Raw genomic sequence first — 6,027 nt, forward strand, 5'->3', positions numbered from 1 at the left:
TTGCTCTATGGAACCTAATAATCATTGTTATGGTGTAGCTATAGAGAGCTAGCCTATATCATTCCATTTCTTATTTAATCTTGATGTTGGAACATTGCAATGTTCCCTCTGCAAGGCCAGAAGCTTTGCACATCATGATTTACACTCAACAACACTAGATTTTAGAATCTTAATGAAATTATATTTCCCTATTCATCCTCCCATACCTCTATTCCTCCATTTCTAACCTTGATGCTCGAACACTGTAGTGTCTCTTCTGCAATACCCAGAACTTTGCACATCATGGTTTGCACCTACCAACACCGTATAGTGGTAAAAAGAAACACTATTTCCCAAATGCTAACTTCATCTAACCCACCAATAATTTTCCCTCCGTACTCTATCATAAAAAAATATGCAATACAAGTAATTTATAAACATACTATCATGAGTGCACTACTTTTCAGGCATAAAATCAAAACTATTTGATACATAGCGACACACTTGTAGATATTCATATACCTACTCAACCTTATGTATACCAAGCATTCTCAAACAGCAGAGACCATACATCATCATAAAACTTAACACAGAATCATGCCAACTATTTAGCATTCTAGGAATGGTAAATAAAAACTCTTGGATGCTTCTATGCCCTCTTAGATTAGCTTTTCGAGTACCAGAAATTCCGTTCTCTTGGAAGTTAACCATTTTAACCAAAACCTTATGTTAAACCTAACATCCCATCTCAAAAATCAATTTCCAGAAACATGCAGAACCCTACAAAGATTCTGGAAATTCTTAACTTTATTTCTTAAACTTACAAACACCAAAAGACCTAAAGTCTTACCAATTCACTAGATTTTCTACTTCTCTGACTTAAACCTCATGCTCACTGTTACATGCAGAGCTTTCCGTGTCTATCTCTTCTTCGAAGCAACTAAGATGAAGATGAAAAAAAAGAAGAAAATTGATTAGAATTGAGAAGAATTCACCCTGTGATTTCGGTTCTCAACTATTTATAGCCCTTCACGATCGGTTATCAATCCTATAGAAACTTTCTGTTGGTAATTGTTTTGTCTTCCACTAACAAACTATTCAGTTTTCATCCAATCGAACTAGAATTGGAACTTAACTATGTCTAAATCAGCCACTAACATTTTTCTAGCTTTTCATAGAGGTCGTCAGCTTATGGCTTCTTTCTATTTAACCCTCAATTGTTCCTAATTTCCAGACTTAAAGGAAATTGGGGTTGACATGTAAAGCTTTCGAAATGCTTCAATGTTATATTTTCCACCATTTTTCACTCCTATTGCTCCCAAGCTCCCTATTAAGCATCAAAACATGAATTAAAGTATTAGGAGTATATAATTCAAAATTAAAGGACTAAGTCAAAAGAGAGTATAAAATCCTCCCCGCACTTAAGATATACATTTGGATGAATTGGAGCTACCTTAGATTGGGATTAATGTGTAGGGATAGTGAAACCATGAAGCATTGGAGATCCAAAGTTAAGCACAATTGTCCTTTCAACAATCAAAAGAGAAAAAAAATAAAATAAAAAGGAACAGGAAAGAGAAATGAAATGAAAAAGGATTTAGTGAAATAAAATAAAATAAAAAAGGGTCCCCAATAACCACACGGTTGTGTCATCAGCCTATGTAGATCTCAAGAATCGTGTGATTTTAGGAAAAGTCAAGATTGGATTTTTTTTATGAGACCTAAAATGAATTCAATTAACAAAATTAAAACTTAAAAAATAAAGACATAACAATGAAGAAAAATAAAATCAACTTAAAACTCACACATGCAACACATGAAATTAAAAAAATTGATAAACATTCAAGTTACCTCCCGAGAAGAACTTGTTTAAAGTCTGAAGCTTGACTTCCCTATGTAACACATGATCAATTGAGACCTTGGAGTTAGAGCTCATCTTTCCTATTATCAACACCACCACAAAGATAGAGTTTGAGATGATGATCGTGTACATTAAATGTGTTATATATAGAATGTGTTACTTTAATTTGTCCATATGGAAACACATGTTTTATCACAAATGACTCGGCCATCTTGACTTAAGCTTTCCAGGGAACATTTGTAGCCTTGAATTGTATAGTGGCACTCTATCTCCATCTATGAATTGCTTTTTCCTCTCTATATGAGCATCATTACGTTGCTTTGTTAGTTCGTTGTAAATTCATGAGTTTTTGTAAGCATTTGCTAGCCATTCATCTAGCTCATTAAGCTACAACATCTTCTTTTCACCTATCCTCTGGTATCTATCACCTTAAACAAGATAGTTTCAATGTGTCTTTAAGAGTAATTTCCTATAAAGTATGTTGAGCTGCATGATCAATAGAATCAATATAATAACAAGTATCATCTTGGTCGCTAGAATTTTACATAAAATCATGTGTTTGAAGAGTAACCTCTTCATCACCTCCCCTAAGCACAAGTTTACCATTACCAATATCAATAATAGCTCTAGTAGTGGCTAAAAAGGGTCGGCCTAAATTCAAAGTTAGCTTAACATCCTCATCAATTTCTAGTATCAAAAAGGCAATAAAGACTATAAATTTATCTACTTTAATAAGCACATCCTCAATAATAGCCCTAGGATACTTAATTGATATGTCAGATAGCTGAATGCTCATTGTAGTAAGTTTTAGTTCCCCTAGACCAAGTTTCTTCAACAATTTGTAAGGCATAAAATTGATGCTAGTACCTAAATCAATTAAAGCTTTCTCAACAGATAAACTACCAATAAAACAAGGGATGGTAAAACTCTCTAAATCCTTAAGCTTGGTAGTTAGCTTGTTCTAAAGAATGCTAAACATTCCTCATTAAGCTCCACAGTGAATAACTCCTCTAACTTTCTTTTATTTGTCAAAACCTCTTTTAAGAATTTCGCATAATTGGGCATCTACGAAAGAACTTCAATAAAGGGTAAGTTAATATGCAATTGTTTAAAAATTTCAAGAAACTTACCAAATTGTTCATCCATGCAGTATTTCTTCAACTTTTTTGGGGTATAAGATTGGTGGTTTGTATTATCTAAGCATCAACTTTTTTCTCTTTCTTACTATCTTAACCCCATCATATTTCTCAACAACTTTTTGTTTCAACTTCTCTTTAGGCTCTACTAACACCTTTTCAATTCACAGAGTAATTGAGTTCACTTACTCTTTTGGGTTGGTTTCAGTGTTACTATGTAACACCCCGTACCCGAGTCCGTTACCGGAATCGAACACAAGGTGCACACAAACTTAGTTTAACTATCTTACAGTCCATTTAGAAATTTCCAGACAAGCTGGTTACTGCATCAGTGTCGCCTTAAAACTCATATCTTGAGTTTCAAAGCTCGAAAATTTGTTTCGTAATTTTTCCCTGAAACTAGACTCATATTTCCATCTACAGATTTTTTTATAAAATTTTTGGTCGAGCCAATTAGTACAGTTTATTAGTTAAAGTCTCCCCTGTTGCAGGGATCGACTACACTGACCTTTGTGCGTTACGAATTGGATATCTCCCTGTACAGGGCTTCAATACTGATTACGTTTGTTTCTATAGAAACTAGACTCAGAGAGGAATCTATAAATATATGGCATGACTCCTAATTATCTCTGGTTAATTTACAATGAATTTCTAAAGTCGGAACAGGGGATCCAGAAACCATTCTGGCCCTGTTTCACGAGAACTTTAATATCTCTTAACATATAATTCATGTGATCTTTTCGTTTCTTCCATATGAAAGTAGATTCATCAAGGTTCATTTACATAATTTATTCACTATTTAATTCCATTCCTACAATTTTTAGTGATTTTTCAAATCCACACCACTGCTGCTGTCAGCATCTGTTTTTCAGGTAAACCTTACCTATTTCGTGGTTTCTATGGACCAACTAGAGTTTTGTCATACATAGGTCCACATATAATCATTTTTAGCCATTCCAATGGCTGATCATTTGCTCACACTTCCATTCAGTCCGTAGTCACATCATAAAACCATACATTTATACATAAGCACAAATGGTCTAATGCCATACTCCACTTTTACGAGCCATTTTCGCATGGTCGTACACACATACATCACAAAAGTACTTAAAACGCAACAAAAGGGTAGTCCTATACATGCCATTTCAAAGCTCAACCAAAATTGTACCAAAAGGGGGCTTTGATAGTGTGGATGACTTCGACTTCGTTGATCCCGAATCCGATAGCTAACGGCGAAACCTATAAAACAGAGAGCCAAAGCAACTGGGTAAGCATTTTAATGCTTAGTAAGTCTCAAGCAATGGAATCAGCTTTGACTAACGTATTACATTCACATGGCTAAATGAATCACTTTATTAATACACATTCCCATAATCATACTTATTTCACATTACCGACCCTTATGTTCATACACAAAGAACAACTTAGCTAAAGGCGGTAGCTCGTTTATCAACCGGCGCATACTTACTTGTAAGGACTCAACTAATTCAAGCACATACAAACATACCTCATTGCTGGAATTTTCACAAGTGTATAAACTAAAATTTTTACAGCAAGATTGCTCACTTCGAATCACGTACCTTGGATTTAACCGGATATAGCGACTCGCTCGATTGTCTTGGGACCTAGCCGGTTATAGTGATTCGACGATTGCCTTTGGTCTTAACCCGAATTTGGTAACTTGCACAAATGCCTTGGTCTTAGCCGGATATAACAACTTCATACGAATGCCTTGGTCTTAGCCGGATATAATTACTAGCATAATTGCCTTGGGACTTAGCCGGATATCATTCCAATGTTCATTTACACATATATCAATAATCAAGACACATCCATAATTCATTTTCGTTACTAAGGCTCTAACACAAAATATTTATCAAACCTTTACAATTTCGGCTCAATAGCCACACACACAAGGAGCATGATTTCAATATAATTCAAGTAGGGTCATTACTCGAAGACTTACCTTGGATGTTGTCGAGCGATTTCGACGGCTACTCGACTACTTTTTCCTTCCCTTTATCGGATTTAGCTCCCCTTTGCTCTTGAGCTTAATTTGACAAATAAATCGATTTAATCATTTGAGCATCGAAAGAGGAATTCAAGGTACTTAGTCAATATATATACTCATTAGGCATCAAAGTCGCATATGTACGAAATCATGAATCGGACTCAACACATTAGTTAATATTCCTCTTAGCCGAATTTTCTAAGCCAAGAATAGGCATCAATATGCTTGCCTCTAACCGAATGCATGCACACCAATTTCCCCTCATGTGGTCGAATATACATGTCCATGTTGAGGCCAATTATACACTTAATACCACACATAAACATCATACATTTTACTACTAACGCATTACATATCGTAGCTCAATACACCTCTTTCATTTACTTCATAACCGAAACATCATCACAAGCAAATATACACTTGAAATGGTATATATGTCATACCAATACATCATGTGCAAACATATATTCATGTAGGTGCAAGGGACGAATTCTCAAGTGGCTTATATCCAAATATACACACATATCCAAAGCTTAAATCTTACTTACCATGCAACATGCATGAATCATACTTATGGATATACCATGGCTGAATACCACAACACCATAATTTTGGTCATGATTAAACAAAGAACTTAGTATCTCCTTCAAAGATGCTAAAAGAAAATCTAAGAGTCCTCAATCCCCCATCACATGTTTCATTATCAAGCTTGATATTTAGCATGCAATGGCATTAACACCATATTCACTTTGGCCGAATTTCATTCCCGTGACATAGCAAAGATTTGAACCATGGGCTAACAAGAACATCAAGCTAGCAACTAAAAACATGCATGAATCTCATGGCACAACCTCAAACATACCTTAATCTTGATGCAAGTATAGCCAACCTCTTCCTAATCCTCTTCCAAACCAAACATGAAGCAAAATTCCTTCCTTCCTCTAGTATTTTCGGTCAAGAGAGAAAAAATGGATGAGCAAAATTTTTTTTTTCTTTTCTTTTCTTCCATGCACGGCAATGGGGGTTTCACTCACACACAC

This window comes from Gossypium arboreum, chromosome 12, assembly GCF_025698485.1.
Source record: "Gossypium arboreum isolate Shixiya-1 chromosome 12, ASM2569848v2, whole genome shotgun sequence".
NCBI classification, from domain to species: domain Eukaryota; kingdom Viridiplantae; phylum Streptophyta; class Magnoliopsida; order Malvales; family Malvaceae; genus Gossypium; species Gossypium arboreum.